This window comes from Dasypus novemcinctus, chromosome 13, assembly GCF_030445035.2.
Source record: "Dasypus novemcinctus isolate mDasNov1 chromosome 13, mDasNov1.1.hap2, whole genome shotgun sequence".
Taxonomy (NCBI): domain Eukaryota; kingdom Metazoa; phylum Chordata; class Mammalia; order Cingulata; family Dasypodidae; genus Dasypus; species Dasypus novemcinctus.
The window spans coordinates 60,376,690-60,397,635 of record NC_080685.1 but is presented as its reverse complement, the minus strand read 5'-3'; the positions used below and the strand labels follow the sequence as shown (position 1 = coordinate 60,397,635).

The 20,946-nt window shown below is 38.3% G+C and overlaps 1 protein-coding gene across 4 annotated transcripts in view; it reads right to left on the bottom strand.

The window, feature by feature from the left end:
• Positions 1–20,946, bottom strand: part of CEP350 (centrosomal protein 350) — a 188,895-nt gene that overhangs the window by 42,450 nt on the left and 125,499 nt on the right. The gene's annotated exons all lie outside the window — the stretch shown is intronic.

The following is a 20,946-nucleotide window of genomic DNA, read 5'->3' as shown; positions in this document are numbered from 1 at the left end:
AATAATCATAGTTTGCCAGTCATTTAAATAAAAATGATAGCTCCATGAAAAATATGGCTCAAGTAATTATGTAAGTGCTTTTCTTCAAGGCAACCATCAACCTTCACTATATGCAAGTGCTGTATGCATATTTCCTATGTTATGACATAATAATATAGAGACTACGTACTTACAGCCAAGATTAATTAAAATTAATATTTTTTAATGTTCCATTAAGGATATTCTTAAGGGAAAATGACTTTTTTAAAAAGTCCCTTTTGATTTTGAGTGCATGGTAGAGAAGAATACAATAACTACTAGTATAATTTGGTGTCACTGCTTCAATTCATGCTAAATATAAAGCACTGCAGTTTTACCTACCACTGGATTTGCAACATCAGTGAAATAGCAACACAGCAAAGAAGGAAAAGAACATGTTAGTATTATTATAAAAGTAATTTTGACTTCCTAGTCCCCTGAAAAGGTCTCAGAGACCCCTCCACCCTGAGGGGTTTCATGGACCATACTTTGAGAACCACTGCTGGGAATGGAATTGCTGAATTACTGAATTAATCCGTGGTGACTTGTAATGATATCTCATTCTGATTTTAATTTACACTGCCCTGACTACTAATGAAGTTAAACATCTTTTCATATGCTTACTGACCATTTGGAGCTCTTCATTTGTGAAGTGTCTGTTTTTTTGCCTACTTTTCTGTGGTTGATTTATTTAATTTTTTTCCTGTATTAGAGAAGTGGTAGGTATACAAAAAATCATGTACAAAATACAGGATTCTTACACACCACGCCACCATCACAAACTTGCATGTGTGTAAAACATTTGTTTTAACTGATGGTAGCACATTTTTATAACTGTCTATTAACTACAGTCCATGGTATGACTTAGGGTTCACTGTTTGTGTAGTATACTTCTACAGGTTAAACAAAATTTTTTATTTCATCTCCATACATACAATTTAACATTCTCCTTTTAATCATATTCAGATATACATTTCAGTGCAGTTAATTGTGTTCACAATGTTGTACCACTATCACCACCATCCACTACTTAAACATTTTCATCATTCTAAATAGGAATTCTATACATTTTAAGCCTTAACTTCCCATTCCCTAGCTCCACCCCTATACTTTGGTAAACTTTATTCTAGATTCTGACACTATGAGTCTGCTTATTCTAATTGTTTCAAATCAGTGAGATCATACAATCTTTCCCTTTTGTATCTGGCTTATTTCACTCAACATGATACAGGACGTCATTCCTTTTCACGGCTGAAAATATTCCATTGTAAGTATATACCATATTTTATTTATCCCATTCATCAGTTGATGGATGCCTCAGTTGCTTCCATCTTTCGGGAACTATGAATAAGGCAGCTATGAACACCAGTATGCAAATATCTGTTCAAGTCACTGTTTTCAATTCTTTTGGGTATACACCTAGCAGTGGAACTGGTGGGTCATATGGTAGTTCTATACTTAGCTTTCTGAGGAACCCGCAAACTACCTTCCACAGCAATTTCACCTTTTTACATCGCCACCTGCAATGAGTGCTCCTATTTCTCCACATCCTCTACAACACTTGTTATTTTCCACTTTCGTTTTTGTTTTTTAAATATCAGCCATTCTAATGGGTGTGAAACGGTATCTTACATAGTTCTGATTTGAATTACCCTTATGGCTAATGATATTATATGTTTTCTGGCCATTTGTTTATCTTCTTTGGAGAGATGTCTGTTCAAGGCTTTTGCCTATTTTTAAATTAGGTTGCTTGTCTTTTGTTGTTAACTTGAAGGACTTCTTTACAAATTCTGGATATTAATCCTTTAATAGGTGGTTTACAAATACTTTATCCTGTGTAGGTGGTTGTTTTACTTTAGTGACAAAGTCCTTTGTGGAACAAATTTTTTTCATTTTGATGAGGTCACACTTACCTATTTTTTCTTTTGTTTCTTATACTTTGGGTGTAAAGTCTAAAAAACTGTTGCATAACACAAGGTCCTAAAGATGCTTCCCTATGTTTTCTTTTAGGTGTTTGACATTTCTAGTTCTCATATTAAGGTCTTTGATCCATTTTGCATTGTTTTTTGTATATGGTGTGAGAGAGCATTCCTCTTTCTTTTAAAAAAATTATATCGATGCTATAAATTACTCAATAAACACAAAATAATAGTTACAATAAAATAACAATAAATCTGCTTTGGTAGTGGTTACACTCCCTTCTTTCCCTCCCCATTTTTGATCATTCCTCATTCTTGAGGGGTTTGGGATGAGGTCTGCACTGACTATGTCAGGCTAAGAAGGGATGTAGATATTATGGGGCAGAGGAATGGAATTGTTTTGCTGGCAGATGAAGAAACTCCACGTTTTTGGGGTGGAATTGGTCCATCCTCATTGTTTTGTTAGTTGTCCAGGGCAGGCTTGAAGAACTGGAGAGAGGAACTGACCACATATTTGCTGGGCTTCAGGGCTCAACCAGCATATGAACAATCTGGAGACTTACACGTCTTGAAGAAATACACTTAACAAGTAAATTGAAAACTATAGGTGAAGGTAAAAGGAGTAGAAAATTATGACTAGGGAATCTATAAATGAGTATAACTATATTATATTGGGAAAACAGATTTACATATATTCCCAGAGAGGGCCCAATGAAGGGGTGTTGATTTAATTAGGCTGTGTGGCTTGTATATGGTGTCCAGACATCCCCAGGGCTCTTGGGAGTACTTTTGTTTGAGTCTTTGTCTACTGTGGCAGTTTGTGAAGTATGGCTGAGATCTGCATAAGGGTAAGCTCTGGAAAGACCTCACAAATCACTCTGAAATCTCTTAATATTAATATTACCCCCTTTGGTCAAGGTCTTTCTCCAAATGCATTGATAATTCATGCATGATAATAATAATAATCCGATGATGCCAGGGAGGCTCATCCCTGGGAGGGATGCCCCACATCAGGGGGAGGGTAGTGAATCTTTTTGCAGAGTTTGGCTTACAAAGGAAGCCACATTTGACTAACAAGGGGGTTTTCAGGAGGCAACTCTTAGGCATTAACTAAACTTAGGCTTAATTTCATTATTACAGGAATAAGGTTTGTAACTGCAAGTCTTAAGATCTAGTGTTTGGCTTATTGGCCTATTTTATTAGGCATAGGTAATACAATCCAGAGCTTTTTGCTGTCTTATTTGAGACGAAAGTTTAATAATTTGTTAGCTACTATGTTAGCCTCTAGTTCCTTTTTTTCCCCTTTCAAATGGAGATCCAGTTTCCCAGGAACATTTGTTGAAGAGACTCTTCTTTTCCAGTTGAATGATCTTTGCCACCTTGTCAAAAATCAGTTGGCAATAAATGAGGGTTATTTCTAAACTCTCAATTTTATTACACTGGTCTGTATGTCTGCCCTTATGCCAGTACCATGCTCTTTAAAAAAAAAAAAATCTTTGTCAGCTTTTTTTAAAAAATATTTTTTTTCTCTCCCCTTACCCGCCCACTCAATTGTCTGCTCTCTGTGTCCATTCACTGTGTGTTCTGTGTCTGCTTGTATTTTGTCAGCGGCATCCTTTTAGCAACTGTAGGAAGGAGGAAGTAGAACTACATAACAAACAATACAATAAAACGATACTGGCATTGATAATTACCCAAATGGTTACCTTTACCACAGGTCTTTATTTCTTTTTCAAACAAATTTTTAAAAAGATTTATTTATTTATTCCCCCTCTTCCCCTTCCACTGCCCTGCTGTTTTTGCTGTCTGTATCCATTCGCTCTGTGATCTTCTGTATCTATTTCTGTTTTTGGTCTTTTCTCCTCATTTTTTTCTCCACTAGGATTCAATCCTGGGGACCTCTGATGTGGAAAGAGGTTTCCTGTCAGATGTGCCACCTCAGTTCCTGGTTTCTGCTGCACTTCACCTTGACTCTCCCCTTCATCTCTTTTGTTGCATCATCATCTTGCTGTGTGACTCACTTGTGCAGGCACTGGCTCACTGCACAGGCACTCTCGTCATGCAGGCACTCAGCTCACCATGTAGGCACTGGCATACCACATGGGCACTTGCTTGCTGTGCAGGGCACACTTTCTCTTCTTTTTCACCAGGAGGCCCCAGGGATCAAACCCGGGTCCTCCCAAATGGTAGGCGGAAGCCTTATCACTTGAGCCACGTCTGCTTCCCAGGTCTTTATTTCTTCATGCTGATTTGAACCACTGTCTAATGTCCTTTCCTTTCAGTCTGAAGAATTCTCTTTAGCATTGCTTGTAGGTTAAGTCTAGTGGTGATGAATTTCCTCAGCTCTTTATCTGAGAATGTCTTAATCTCTTCCTCATTTTGAAAGAGTCACACAGATATAAAATTATTGGCTGGCAGTTTCTTTCTTGGAGCACTTTTAAGTATTTCAATTGCCTTCTTTTTTTTTTAAGGTTTTCTAAATTGAGATATATACACAAACCATATACTCTCTCAAAAGTGTACAATCAATGGCTTTTAGTATAATCACAGTATTGTACATTCATCACCACAAAAATTTTAGAACAATTTTACTACTTCAAAAAGAAAAACCCCACACTCCTAACCAGTCACCACTCAACCCCTCCATCCTTCCCCAGTCTTATATAACCTCTAATTTCATCATTATAAATTGATTTATGTTTACAAATTATATAAATGGAATCATACAATATATAGTGTACTTTGTGTATGGTTTCTTTCACTTAGCATAACATTTTTTGTCTGATGTTAACATCCTATAATAATTTATTAGTTCAGTTTCAAAGAAAAATGGTCTTATATATGCAATTTTACCCATATTCATATTTAACCTGTAATATTACTATGCTATACATTCCCATTTACATTTTTAGCTTTCCTTTTAGTAATATACATGAGCTTGAACTTTACCTTTAAACCACTCTCATACCCATATAATAGTACTGCTAGTTACAAACATTATGTTGTGCTTTCACCTTTTCTATTCATTTCCAATGATTAACATACATCCTTTTTACCAATTCTGCACAAATTAATCTTCAGCTTTCCATTCTCTTACCTCACTCTGTTTTCTGGTGACCCATATTCAAGTTAGTAACTTCATGAGATTATACAATAGATTTATTTCACAGTAGCACAATCATACAGTATTTGTCCTTTTGTGCCTGGCTTGCTTCACTCAACATAATGTCCTCCAGGTTCATCCATGTTGTGATACGCTTTATGACTTTATTTCTTCTTACAGCTGTATGATATTCCATTGTGAGTATACACCACAGTTGGTTTATCATTCATCAGTTGACGGACACCTGGGTTACTTCCATCTTTTGGCAATCATGAATTACATTGCTATGAACAGCAGTGAGCAGATACCTATTAGTGTCACTGCTTTCAGTTCCTCTGAATATATATACCCAGTAGTGGTATGGCCGGGTCACATGACAAATCTATATGCAAATTTTTATTTTATTTTTATTTTTTTAAGATTGATTTTTTATTTTTATTTCTCCCCCCCCCCCCAGTTGTCTTGCTTTCTGTGTCCATTTGCTGTGTGTACGTCTGTGAATGCTTCTATCCTTATCAGCAGCACTGGGAATCTGTGTTTCTTTTTGTTGCATCATTTTGTTGTTGTTGTTTCAGCTTTCCGTGTGTGCAGTGCCATACTTGGGCAGGCTGCACTTTCTTTCGCACTGGGCAGTTCTCCTTACGGGGCACACTCCTTGAGCATGGGGCTCCCCTATGCGGGCAACCCCCCCCACGTGGCATGGCCCTCCTTGCATGCATCAGCACTGCGCATGGGCCAGTTCCACACGGGTCAAGGAGACCCGGGGTTTGAACCGCGGACCTCCCATGTGGTAGGCAGATGCCCTATCCATTGGGCCAAGTCCACCTCCCTACATGCAACTTTAAAAAAAAATTTAATTTAATAAAATAATTTTTATTTAATTATTTCTCCCCTCCCCTCCCTGTTGTTTGCACTCACTGTCTGCTCTTTGTGCCTATTGTGTGCTCTCTGTGCCTGCTTGTCTTCTTTTTAGGAGGCACCAGGAACCATACTCAGGACCTAGGACCTCCTATGTGGGAGGTAGGTGCTTGAGCTAAGTCTGCTCCCTACTTGTGTCTCTCATTGTGTTTCCTCGTTGTGTCTCCTCGTTGCATCACCTTGCTGCACCAGCCTTTTGTGTCAGTTTGCTGTCTTGTTCATCTTGAGGCACTGGGAACCAAACCCAAGACCTTCCATATCGTAGGTGGGTGCCTGACTGCTTAAGCCACATCTGCTTCCTGTATATTCAACTTCTTAAGAACTGCCTAACAGTCCTCCACAGTGGCTGTACCATCCTACAGTGAATAAGTATTTCAATCTCTCTACATCCTCTCCAACACCTATAGTTCTCTTTTTAAAAGTGGCCATTCTAATAGGTGTGAAATGATATCTCATTTTAGCTTTGATTTGCATTTCTCTAATTGATAACAATGTTGAACATTTTTTCGTGTTTTTTTTTTTGCCATTTGTGTTTCTTCTTTGGACAAATGTCTATTTAAGTCATTTGCCCATTTTTTAATCAGGCCATTTTTCTTTTTATTGTTGAGTTGTAGCATTTCTTTATAGGGATATAAAATCCTTATTGGATGTGATTTCCAAATATTTTCTTCCATTCAGTTGGCTGCCTTATCACCCTTTGACAAATTCCTTTGAGGTGCAAAAGTGTTTAATCCTGAGGAGGTCCCATGTATCTATTTTTTCTATAGTTGGTCATGCTTTGGGTGTAAGAAACCACCAACTACCACAAAGTCTTTAAGATGTTTCCCGATGTTCTCTTCTAGTAGTTTTATGTTCTTGGCTTTTATAGTTAGGTTTTTGATCCATGTTGAGCTGATTCCTGTATAGCCAGTAAGATAGGGAACCTCTTTTATTCTTTTGGTTGTGGATATCCAGTTCTGCTAGCAACATTTTTGAAGGGACTGTTTTGTCCCATTAACATGGATTTGTTAAGTTAGTCAAACACCAGTTGGCCATAAAGGTAAGGGTTTATTTCTGGATTCTCAATTCTATTTCACTGATCAATATGTCTACCTTTATGCCAATAACATGCTGTTTAAATCACTGTACCTTTATAGTATGTTTCAAGGTCAGGCAGTGAAAGTCCTCCCGTATTGTTCTTCCTTTTTAGAATGATTTTGGCTATATGGGACTTCTTTCTCTTTCAAAAATTTTTGGTAATTGACTTTTCTATTTCCATAAAGTAGGCTGTTGGGATTTTGATTGGTATTGCACTGAATCTATAAATCAGTTTGGGTAGGAGTGACATCTTCACTATATTTAGTTTTCTAATCCATCAACTCAGAATGTCTTCCCATTTGTTTTGGACTTCTTTCTTTTAGCACTGTTTTGTAATTTTCTGCATATAGGCTCTGTACTTCTTTGGTTAAATTGATTCCTAGGTATTTGAGTCTTTTTGTTACAGACTGTTTAATACTAGTGTACAAAAATATTACTGATTTTTGTGTATTGGTCTTGTATCCTGACACTTTGCTGACCTTATTTATTAACTCAAGTAGCTTTGTCATAGACATTTCAGAATTTTCTAAATATAGGATCTTGTATAGCTGAGAGTTTTATTTCCTCTTCCTGTTTGGATGGCTATTTTTTTCTTCTTGTCTAATTGCTCTAGCTAGAACTTCTAGCACAATGTTGAATAACAGTGGTGACAGTGGGCATCCTGGTCTTGTGTCTGATCTTAGAGGGAAAGTTTTCAATCCTTCTGCACTGAGTACAATGGTGCCTGTGTGGTTTTCATACATGTGGAATTTTCTGTCTATTTCTATCTTTCAAAGAGTTTTTGTCAAGAAAGGATGTTGGATTTTGTCAAATGCCTTTTCTGCATTGATCAGGATGATGATATGGTTTTTCTTTTCCTTTCAATTTGTTGATGTGGTATACTATATTAACTGATTTTCTTATGTTGAACTACCCTGCATACCAGGGAAAAAGCCCACTTGGTCATGGTTTATAATTCCTTTGATACGTTGTTGGATTCTATTTGCAAGTATTCTGTTGAGAATTTTTGCATCTTCATTCATTAGAGAGACTGGTTTGTAATTTTCTTTTCTTTTAGCACCTTTATTTGGCCTTGGCATTAGGGTGATGTTGGTGTCATAAAATATGTTGGGGAATTTTCCCTCCTCTTCAATTTTTTGGAAGAGTTTAAACAGGATGGTGTTAATTGTTCTCTAATGTTTGACAGAATTCACCTGTAAAGTCATCTGGTCCTGGACTTTTCTTTGTTGGGAGATTTTTGAAGACTGATTCAATCTCTTTAAATGTGATTAGCTTGTTCAGTTCTTGTATTTCTTGTAGAGTCAATGTAGGTTGTTTTTGGTTTTCTTGACTTTATTTTTTTCTCAATTTTATTTATTTCTGCTCTAATCTTTATTATTTCTTTCCTTCTGCTTGTTTTGAGAATGGCTAGCTGTTCTTCTAGTTTCTCCAATTGTTCAGTTAGATCTGTGATTTTAGCTCTGTTCCCTTTTAATACAGGACTTCAGAGCTCTAAATTTCCCTGTCAGCACTGCCTATGCTGTACCCCTTAAGTCTGCTAAGTTGTGCTCTTGTTTTCATTTGTCTCACTAGATTAATTTGTCTTGAAATTCCTTCTTTGACCCACTGATTGTTTAGGAGTGTGTTATTTAGTTGCCACACATTTCCAAATTTCCCCCTTTCTCATTTATTATTTATTTGCAGTTTTAGTCCATTATGATCTAAGAAGATATTTTGTATAATTTCAATCTTTTTATATTTATTGACACCTACCTTGTGACCTAACATGTGGTCTATCCCGGAAAAAGATCCATGAGCACTTGAGAGGATGTATAATCTGCCTGATTTGAATGCAACTTTCTGTATAAGTCTCTTAGGTTTAGCTTGTTTATCATAATATTCAAGTTCTCTGTTTCCTTGGTGATCTTCATTAGACAGTTGCTCTATCTAATGATGTGAGTGGTGTGTTAAAGCCTCCTACTATTATTGTAGAGACGTGTATTTCTCCCTTTAGAATTCTTTTTAATCATTTGCCCATTTTTAATTGGATTGCTTGCTCTCTTGTTGAGTTGTATGATGTTTTTAAAAAAATATTTATTATTTATTTATTTCTCTCCCCTTACCCTCCCTCACCCCATTATCTGCTCTCTGTGTCCAATCACTGTGTGTTCTTCTGTGTCTGCTTGCATTCTTGTCAGCAGCACTAGGAATCTGTGTCTCTTTTTGTTGCGTCATCTTGCTGCATCAGCTCTCCGTGTGTGCGGTGCCATTCCTGGGCAGGCTGAGCTTTTTTCAAGGGGGGGGGGGGCAGCTTTCCTTGCAGGGGCACACTCCTTGCACATGGGGCTCCCCTACATGGGGACACCCCTACGTGGCATGGCACTCCTTGTGCGCATCAGCACTGCGCATGGGCCAGCTCACCACATGGGTTGGGAGGCCCTGGGCCTCCCACATGGTAGGCGGATGCTCTATCAGTTGAGCCAAATATGCTTCCCTGTAGGATCTCTTTATACAGAACGGAAACCAAACCCTTACTGGATATATGGTTTCCAAATAATTTTTCCCATTTGAGTGGGCTGCCTTTTCACCCTCTTGATGAAGTCCTTTGAATCACAAAAGTGTTTAAGTTTGAGTAGTTACCCATTTTTTATTTTCTTTTTTTCTTCCGTGTTTTCTTTTGTAGCTCATGCTTTCTGTGTAAGGTTTAAGATTCCATCACCGACAACTAGGTCTTGAAGATGTTTTCTTACTTTTTCTTCTAGGAACTTTATGGTTCTTGCTTTTACATTTAGGTCTTTGATTCATTTTGAGTTAATTTTTGTATAAGGTGTGAGATAGGAGTCCTCTTTATTTCTTTTGGTTATAGCTATCTAGTTCTCCCAGCACCATCTGTTGAATGGACTGTTCTGCCCAAGCTGGGGTAAAAAATCACTTGACCATAGATGTGAGTGAGGGTCTGTTTCTGAACCATCAATTCGGTTCCATTGGTCTATATGCCTATCATTATGCCAGTACCAAGCTGTTTCTACAAGTATAGCTAGGTAATATGACTTAAAGTCTGGAAGTGAAAGTCCTCCAACTTCACTTTTCCTTTTAAGGATGTTTCTGGCTATTCGGGACCCCTTACCCTTCCAAATAAATTTGGTAATTGTGTTTTTCATTTCTTTAAAAAATGCTGGTGGAATTTTTATTGGGATAGCATTGAATCTGTATTTCTATTTGGGTAGAACTGATATCTTAATGATATTCAGTTTTCCAGTCCATGAGCATGGAATGTTCTTCCAATTATTTAGGTCTTTTAAAATTTCTTTTAACAATGCATTCTAAGTTTTTGGAATACAAATGCTTTACATCCTTGGTTAAGCTTATTTCTAGACATTTGATTATTTTAGTCACATTATAAAAGGAATTTTTTCCCTCACTTCTCAGATTGTGCATTACTAGTGTACAGAAACATCACTGATTTTTGTTTATTGATCTTGTATCCTGACATTCTACTGAAATTGTTTATTAGTTCTGGCAGCTTTTTTGTAGATTTTTCTGGACTTTCAGTATAAGATCATATCATCTGTGAATAGCAAAAGTTTTAATTCTTCCTTTCTGATTTGGATGCCTTTTCGTTCTTTTTCTTCCCTAAATGCCCTCGCTAGAGCCTCTAGCACAGGGGTTTTAACCTTTTTTGTTCCATGGACTCTTTTGCCAGTCAGATGAAAACCAAAGACTTCTTACTAAGTCCATACTAAACTGTGTATTATTTAATAAATATATCACATCTGCATCAACATGTCCCCACAAGAATATTGTTTGTTTTTAAAATTTAAATACAACCTTACAGACCCTTTGTTAAGAACCTCAGCTCTAGCACTATATTGAACAACAGTGATGACAGTGGGCATCCTTGTCTCGTTCCTGATCTCAATAGAAAGATTTTAGTCTTTCACCACTGAATACAATGTGAGCTGTGGGTTTTTCACACATGGCTTTTATCATGTTGAGAAAGTTTCTTTCAATTCCTATCTTTTGTAGTATTTTTATCAAGAATGGCTGCGGCATTTTGTCAAATTCCTTTTCTATGTTAATCGATAGGATCATGTGATTTTTCTTCTTTGATTTATTAATGTGGTGTATTTCACTGATTGAACTTCTTGTGTTGAACCACTCTTGCATGCCTGGTATAAAACACACTTGATCATGATGAATAATTCTTTTAATGTATTGTTGGATTCAGTTAGCAAGTATTTTATTGAGGATTTTTGCTTCCATATTCATTAGGGAAATGGGTCTGCAGTTTTCTTTTTTTGTTCCATCTTTATCTGGCTTTGGTATTAGGGTGATACTGGCTTCACAGAATGAGTTTGGTAGTCTTCTCTCTTTTTCAATTTTTTGGAAGAGCTTAAGTAAGATTGGTATTAAATCTTTTTTGAATGCTTGGTGGCACTCACCTGTGAAACCATCTGGTCCTGGGCTTTTCATTTTGGGGAGCTGTTTGATGACTGTTTCAATCTCTTTACTTGTGATTGGTTTATTAAGGTCTTTTATTTCTTCTAGGGTCAGTGTAGGCTGTTCATACATTCCTAGGAATTTTTCCATTTCATCTACATTGTCTAGTGTTTTGGCATACAATTGTTCATAGTATCTTCTTATGAGCTCTTTTATGTCTGTGGGGTAACAATGCCCCTGTTTTCATCTTTTTTTCATTTATTTGCATCTTCTTTTTTGTCAGTCTAGGTAAAGGTTTGTTGATTTTGTTCATCTTCACGAAGGACCAACTTTTGGTTTTGTTAATTCTATTGTTCTTTTGTTGTTGTTCTGTTGTTCTCAATTTCATTTATTTCTGCTCTGATTTTTAAAATTTCATTCCTTCTACCTGCTTTGGAATTAGTTTGTTATTCTTTCCTAGTTCCTCCAGCTGTGCAGTTAGGTTACTGATTTTAGCACTTTCCTCTTTTTTTATTATAAGCATTGAAAGCTATAAATTTCCCTCTCAGCACTGCCTTTGCTGCATCCCAGAGGTTCTGATATGTTGTGTTCTTATTATCATTCACCTTGAGATGTTTGTTGATTTCTCTCGAAATTTCTTTGACTTGATTATTTAAGAGTTTGTTATTTAATCTCTATATACTTGTGAATTTTCCCTTTTTATGTCTCTTGTTGATTTCCAACTTTATTGCATTATGATCAGAAAAAGTGTTTTATATAATTTTGATTTTGTTGAATTTACTGAGATCTGCTTTGTGACCCAACATATGGTCTATCCTAGAGAAAGATCCATGAGCACTTGAAAAATATGGTTATCTTGCTGTTTGGGGGTGCAATGTTCTGTATATGTCTGTTAGGTTTGGTTCATTTATTATAATATTTAAGCTGTTTCTTCATTGATCCTCCAGATATTCTATCCAATGCTGGAGTGGTGTATTGAAGTATCCAACAATTATTGTAGAGACATCTATTTCCCCTTTCAGTTTTGCCAGAGTTTGCATCATGTATTTTGGGGAATCCTGGTTAGGAAGACATTTATGACTGTTATTTATTCCTGGTGGATTATTCCTTTAACTAATATGTAATGGACTTCTGTATTTCTTTTAACTTTTTTTTTTTTTTTTTGCATTTAAAGTCTGTTTCACCTAGTATTAGTATAGCTACTCCTGCTCTTTTTTGGTTATTGTTTGCACAGACCACTTTCTGCTGGTTTGTATCCTGGGTCTAAAGTAAGTCTCTTGTAGGCAGCATATGGATGGCTCATGTTTTTTAAATCCATTCTGTCAGCTTTTATCTTTTGATGGGGGAGTTTAATCCATTCACATTCAATGATAATTACTGCAAATGCATTTTTACTTCTACCATTTTATTCTTTGGTTTTCATATCATATTTTCATCTGTCCTTTTACTTTTGGTTATCCTTTCTGCTTTTCTTGCCTTCTGTGCTCTCCTCTCAGCCTGTCTTGCCTGTTTTTTTTCTTTTGGTCTATAAGGCTTCCTTTAACATTTCCTGCAAAGGCAGATTTTTTTTTTACGAACTCTTGGTTTCTGTTTATTTATAAATATTTTTAACTCACTTTCATATCTGAAGGACAATTTTGCTGGATAAAGAATTCTCAGCTGGCAATTTTTCCTCTTCAAGTATCCTAATTATATCCTATGACTGTCTTCTTCACTCCATAGTTTCTAATGAGAAATTCACACTAAGTCTTACTGGGTTTCCCTGGTATGTGAAGGTTGCTTCTGCTTTGCTGCTCTTAGGATTTTCTCCTTACTTTTGATGTTTGACATTCCAAGACACATACTCCTTTATTCAGATTCATTCTTACTGGGGTATACTGTACTTCTTGGATATGTAAATTCATTTCTTTCATGAGAGTTGGGAAATTTTCAGCCATTATGTCTTTAATACTTTTTCTGACTCTTTTCCTTTCTCTTCTTCTGGAATTCCCATGACACACATGTTGATGTGCTTTGTGTTATCATTCAATTTCCTGAGCTGCTGCTCAATTTTTTCCATTCTTTTCTCTGTTTTTTTCTCCCAATTTTAGCTATTCTGTCTTTTGTATCACTTATTCTTTTTTCTATCATTTAGAGTCTGCTGCTGTCTGCCTCTAATACGTTTTTGCTCTCACCTATTATGTCTTTCATTCCCATGAGCTCTGTTCTTTTTCTATTCAGGTTTTCAAATTCTTCCTTGTGCTTGCTCAGTGTCTTCTTTAAGTTCTTTATCTCTTTAGCCATATTGTCTTTCAATCTGTTTATTTTAGAAATTTGTTTTAATCTCATTGATTGTCTCAAATCCTGTGTCTCATCTAGGGCTTTGATATATTCCTTTGCTTGGGCCATTTCGTCCATTTTCTTAGTTGGTGTGTAATTTTTTGCTGATGTCTAGGTATCTGATTATGATGGTCAGTTTACTCTAATGCTGACTGTCTCTCTTTTGTAGGGATATAGTGTTGGAGACTGTGTTACAGTTGTTCTTTGGTTCTTGGTTTAACCTTTCTAGGCCTTTAGGAATGTCCCTGTTAGTTGCTCAAATCCAGGTCTTGGACCCAGTAGTGGGTGTATACCCAATTCCAAGGTCCTTGGGGAGAGAGGATATAAAGGCTGTAAAAAGTCCCTCTTATTCACTTTATTTATTTTTAAAGATTTTAAAAATTTATTTCTCTCCCCTTCCCCCCCGTCCCCCAGTTGTCTGCTCTCTGTGTCCATTCTCTGTGTGTTCTTCTGTGTCCACTTCTACTCTTGTGAGAGGCCCAGGAATCTGTCTCTTTTTGTTCTTGTTGTTGCATCATCTTGCTGAATCAGCTCTCTGTGTGTGCAGCGCCACTCCTGGGCAGGCTGGACTTTCTTTTGCGCTGGCTGGCTCTCCTTACGGGGTGCACTCCTTGCGCATGGGGCTCTCCACGTGGCAAGGCGCTCCTTGCGCGCATCAGCACTGCGCGTGGGCCAGCTCCACACAGGTCAAGGAGGTCCTGGGTTTGAACCGCAGACCACCCATGTGGTAGGCGGATGCTCTATCCGTTGAGCCAAGCCCACTTCCCTTACTTACTTTAAATTTCTTCATTTGTACTTCCTTGGTCAGCCAGCAGATGTTGCTCTTTGGCAGGCTTCCCCATTCAAAGCCTGGTCAGAATGTGTTCCCTGCAACAGGGACTGGATCAGTGTGACAAAGGATCCTCCCTGGAGGCTAAAAGCCACAGAATTCTAAGTTTTTCAGAGGCTATTCTCCAAACTTTCTGGCAGCTCCCTCTCTTTTCCCAGGTAGGAAATAATTCCACTCTCCCCGGGTTCTCAACAACCAGTCCTGGTCAGTAGGGAGGGAGACTGAGAATGTTGGACCTCTTTAAACCATGCCTGCTTCCAGGGCAAGTAATGGCACTGCCCCACCCAGCCTGGAGGTACTCCTGGGACAAAGCAGACCAATTTTTGGGGCCAAAAGCAGAACCAGCCTTAGGCTACATCCCTCTCTATCCTCTTTCCTGGAGAGATGGATCCCTGAGTCTCCCTTTGCTTGTAGCCACTGGCCCGAGGCCACAGAATTCAAAACTGTCTGTTTGTAGGTGTGGCTGCAGTTGCAGTTTCTACTCACAGTCTTTCTATTGAGATTCTTTTCCCATGGCTCCTAACTCTTCTAGAAGGTGTCCAGCCTTCCTCTGGTGTCCTAAACCCTAGAATACTTTTTTCCAGGCCACTTCTGCCTGTCCTCTAGCTAGTTTTCTGGGAGAGGAGAGAATCCTGTGTCTTTCTAATCCACTATCTTAGCGGAAGTCAACCCATTGCCTTCTTGCCTCCAGGGAAAGATGAGAAATTGGCACTCAATCGAATTGGGCCTCCCGTAGATGTAACAAGTTGCTTTTCCTCTGGTAGCTTTCAGAATTATTTCCTTGTTCTTGGCATGTGATCGTGTGATCAGTATATGATAGAGTGTATTTTTCTCTATATTTATCTGGTTTGGTGCTCTCCAAGCTTCTTGGATGTGCATATTCACATATTTTGGTAAGCATATATTGGTGCACTTGATGGTGTATCTTGCTGTCTTGGGCTATTTTTGCTTTTAATATTTCTTTTTTCTTTCTGGCCCTCAGTCTGGCTCATTTCAAGTGTTCTGTCTTCAAGTTCACTAATTCTTTCTTCTGCCAGTTCCAATCTGCTCTTGAAACCCTCCTGGGCAATTTTTATTTCAGTTATTATGGTCTTCAACTCCAGTTGTTCTGCTTGGTTCTACTTAAGACTTTCATATTCTCATTTATTTTATTTTGAAAATGTTTTATTCCCCACCCCTTGCAGCTTGCTTGCTATCTGCTCTGTGTCTATTCGCTGCACATTCTTCTGTGTCTGCTTGTCTCCCTTTGTTGGGTCATATTGCTGCACCAGCTCTCCATGGGCATGGGCCATCAACTCTCCACAGGCACGGGCCAGTTTGCCTTCACAAAGAGGCTCTGGGATGCAAACCCAGGGCCTCCCATATGGTAGACAGGAGCCCAATCGATTGAGTCACAGCCATTTCCCATTCTCATTTATTTTTTCCTGATATCCTTTAGTTCTTTCTCTGTACTTTCTGTGACCTCCTTGAGCATTTTTAAGATCATTTCTTTTAGAGGCTTTGTTTTGTATGTCTAAATATTGTTTCGTATGCCTAAATATTGGTGTTTTCTGTATTTTTATCCTTTTCCTTTGGATGTGCCACTATCTCCTGTTTTGTTTTTTTGTCTTGTATTCTCTTAATTTACACTTTAGAATTTAATATTTTAAATAGCTTACTCTGAGATTTATTCTATGAGAGGTCTGTTTCTTGGTTTTGTAACCAGCTGGTGATAAGAGATTTTCTTGAGCTGCATTCAACCTTCCTATCAGGAAGGTCTGCCTGAGGTGAATACACTGTGCAGGATTTTCTGTCTTTCTGGGTCTCTGTACTGTCCTGGGCTTTTGCCTGTTTGTGGTTTTGGAGTTCCCATTCACAGGAATTTGGTTTTCCCCTCTGTTACCCAGGAGACAGATCTCCCTCCCAGGCATTTGAAGCCCACAGGCCTTTATCCTAGATGGTCTACCTCTATAGTTTTACACTCCTTTCATTGTCTCCAATTTCTTTTGCTGTTAGGGCAAATTCTGGAAGGAAGGTCAACCCAGACAGGATTTTCCCAAATCAGTCTTTCTCAGACAAAACAGGTCCAGGGACCCACAAAGGGAGCATGGATTGGCTCCAAAGTATCCTGGAGAGGGGATCAAAAAGGACGCCAAAAGCTTCTTCAGTGGCTCCCCAAAGCTGAGCTTTCTTGGCCTGCTCAGCAAATACAGACCCTCAGGTAATGGTCCCCTTGACTGCCCTGAGGAAGTGCCACGTCTTTAAATCTCCACTGCCTTTGCCCATCCAGGGAGGGTTGAAATAATGACTGCTGCTTATATATCCTTGATACTATTCTTTTGTCAGTCATATGTGTTGCAAATATCTTACTTTACTTTGTCCTCTGCTGTTTCACTCTATGGTGTTTTAATGAACAGAAATTTCTAATTCATTGAAGTCAAAGTTCATCAGTCTTTTTCTTTATGGTTCTTCTTTATAAGTTTTTAAAGAAATCTCCTCCTTTGATGACATAAAGATATTCTCTTTTATTGTCTTCTAAAAGTTTTATAGCCATGATTTACATGCTATAAATGAATGAAACTTATTATTGTCACCATTTATGAATCCAAATTCAATTTTTCCTCTCAGAAACACACACTGGAGAGTGCCTCTGGTCTGCCGTTACTTCTATCACATATGCATGGGTCTTTTCCTGGGTGACCTGTTCCACTGGCTCTTTTGTCTACCTCTAGGCACACAGTTTTGGGTTTTTTTAATCATTTAGAACTTTTATTTTATATACTGAAGCACTCTTTTTTAGATTTACTTAGATTTAAATTTTAACAATATACACTCATGTGCATAAAGAAGGAAAATAAAAGTGAAATAAATGGGTTAAGACATTCTTAAACCTTATTCACATTCAAAAGCCTGCTGACTGCTGAGTCACTTTACAAGTCAATAATTAATGTACACATTTTCCATATAATATTGACCTTAGTTGAACAAGAACACGGGTGATATAACATTTCTTTTTTTTTTTAAAACCATTTTCCTTTTTTTTTTTTAAAGATTTATTTATTTTTATTTATTTCTCTCCCCATCCCCCTCACCCTGGTTGTTTGTTCTCTGTGTTTATTTGCTGCGTCTTCTTCGTCCGCTTCTGTTGTCAACGGCACAGGAATTTTTGTTTCCTTTTGTTGTGCCATCTTGCTGTGTCAGCTCTCTGTGTGTGCGATGCCACTCATGGGCAGGCTGCATTTTCTTTCGCGCTGGGTGGCTCTCCTTACAGGATGCACTCCTTGCGCATGGGGCTCCCTTGCACGGGGACACCCCTGCATGGCAGGGCACTCCTTGCACGCATCAGCATTGCGCGTGGGCCAGCTCCACACGAAGTCAAGGAGGCCTGGGGTTTGAACCGCGGACCTCCCATGTGGTAGACGGACGCCCTAACCACTGGGCCAAGTCTGCCTCCCTAACATTTCTTAAAAGAGTACTCCTCTATTGCCTCTGGAATTTTCTTCCAAGCCACTGATACCCATTCTGTATGCTTTAATACTCATATGGCCAAGATTATGACAACAACTTTCCATCTGCTGCCAAGCCCACAGTACTAGCAAGACCAATCCCAAATTTCAGAGATACAAACTTAAAAAATATGTATCTTAGAATTTATGGAATACAGTGTTCTAAAGCAATGATTCCTCAATCAGGGAGCTAAGTTTTCAATTCAAGAAATAAGGGGAAAAAGAGTTGAGATCAGGTGGCAGACTTGGCCCAGTGGTTAGGGTGTCCGTCTACCACATGGGAGGTCTGCAGTTCAAACCTCAGGCCTCCTTGACCCATGTGGAGCTGGCCCATGCGAAGTGCTGATGCGCGCAAGGTGTGCTGTGCCACGCAGGGGTGTCCCCCGTGTAGGGAAGCCCCACGTGCAAGGAGTGCACCCCATAAGGAGAGCCACCCAGCGCCACAGAAAGTGCAGCCTGCCTAAGAATGGCACTGCCCACACGGAGAAATGACACAACAAGATGACGCAGCAAAAAGAAACAGATTCCCGTGCCGCTGACAACAACAGAAGCGGACAAAGACGACGCAGCAAATAGACACAGAGAACAGACAACTGGGGTGGGAGGGATGGGGAGAGAAAATAAATGATAAAATTTAAAAAAAAAAAGTTGAGACCCCCCCCAAAATGATAATGAAGGAAATCACAAAATAAATGCAGAAATGAATAAAAGAAAGAATAGTATTAGAATCATGGCTTCAAAGAAAAAGAAATAATACAGATAAGCAACTTTGAAGAAAAAAATGTTTAAAATACAAATAGCATCAGGAATGAAGGGAGAATAAGAGAATAACTTTACAGCTAAAGAAACTGAGTCCCAGAAATTTCAAATAACATGTTCAAGGTTACACAGCTATGGAATATAATTTATAAAATGTAGTTTAATATTATAACACTGATACAGACCGTAACAGATCAACAGAGCAGTGTGGAATAGAAAAATGTAGATAGATCAAAACTGTATATGATATTAGTGTCATTTTATCTTAGAAATATCACACATAATACAACTTTAGAAATCTTGATATCTTATAAAGTAAGTTCCTACATTTTATGGTTAAGTTTCAGAATGCATTTGCTATTTTTATTCTTTGCTCTTTCATATACATTTTTAAAATCAGCTTGTCAATCCCTACAAAGAAATCTTGCTCAGCTTCTGATTTAAATTGTTTTGAATCTACTGATCAGTTCAAGATTAACATCATTATGACACAGAATCTATTTGGTCTTCTTTAATGTCTCCATACTTTTTTTTTTTTTTAATTTTCTCCCCTCCTCCCCCACCCCCCAGTTGCCTGCTCTCTGTGCCCATTCGCTGTGTGTTTTCTGTGACCACTTCTATCCTTATCAGCTGCACCAAGAATCTACGTTTCTTTTGGTTGCGTCATCTTGTTGTGCCAGCTCTCCATGTGGGCGGTGCCATTCTTGGGCAGGCTGCATTTTTTTTTTTAAAGATTTATTTTTTATTTATTTCTCTCCCCTCCCACCCCCAGTTGTCTGTTCTCTATGTCCATTCGCTGTGTGTTCTTCTGTGACCGCTTCTATCCTTAGCAGCAGCACCGGGAATCTGTGTTTCTTTTGGTTGCGTCATCTTGCTATGTCAGCTGTGTGTGTGTGCAGCGCCATTCTTGGGCAGGCTGCACTTTCTTTTGTGCTGGGCAGCTCTCCTTATGGGGCGCACTCCTTGTGCACGGGGCTCCCCTACACAGGGGACACCCCTGTGTGGCACGGCACTCCTTGTGCGCATCAGCGCTGCACTTGGGCCAGCTCCACACGGGTCAAGGAGGCCCGGGGTTTGAATCGCAGACTTCCCATGTGGTAGGGGGACACCCTATTCATTGGGCCAAGTCCGCTTCCTTCCATACTTCTTTTGTTAAATTTATTACAAGATATTTCATATTTCTTATTTTTATTATAAATGGTATCTTTTTTAAAAAATTAGAATTTTCTAACCACTTTTTGCTCATCAGTTGATTTTGTTTATGGAATTATATGTAGCAACCTTGTTAAGCTAGCTTATTAATTCTAATAACTGGCACATAAATTCTTGCGGATTTTCTATGCGCACAGCCTTATGTATAAATGATGCTTGCGCCTTCCTTCTACTCCTTAAAACTTTTCTTTTTCTAGTCTTACTAAACTATGATCTCCATACAATTTTGATTAGAAGAGGTGATAATGGGCATCCCTGTCTTATTACCAAATTCAAAGGTAAAAGAACTTTCTATGGTTTATCATTAAGTATGATCAACACTGTAGGTTTGGTTTCTAATTTCTGTTAATACCCTTTATTGGGTAAAAAAAAAAAGTTCCCTTCTATTCCTACTTTGTTCTGGGGTTTGTTTTATCACAAATTTTTAAAAAATTTTATTAAATGCCTTTTCTGAATGCACTAAGTTGATCATGTAATTTTTCTCCTTTAACTTGCTTAAGGTAACTCATCACATTATCAATTTTCTAATGTATGCTAAATCCTATTTGGTCATGAAGAATTAAGTTTTTATATGTTAATGGACTTGTGCTAATATTATATTTAGGCCTTTTCCTTTCGGTACTGTCCTTTTCCGGATTTAGTATCAATGGTAAACACTAGCTTCATAAGATGAGTATAGGTCCATGGGGAAATGCGGCCCTGACCAGGAGAGCCATCCTGTTTGAGAAAGCCGCCTTACGTGGGAAAACCCGCCCCGTGCAGGAGTGCCAGCCAACGTGGAACGCTGGTGCAGCAAGATGACGCAACAAGAGACACAGAGGAGAGAAAATAAAAAGACATAGCACAGCAGGGGAGCTGAGGTGGCGCAAGAGAGTAATCGCCTCTCCA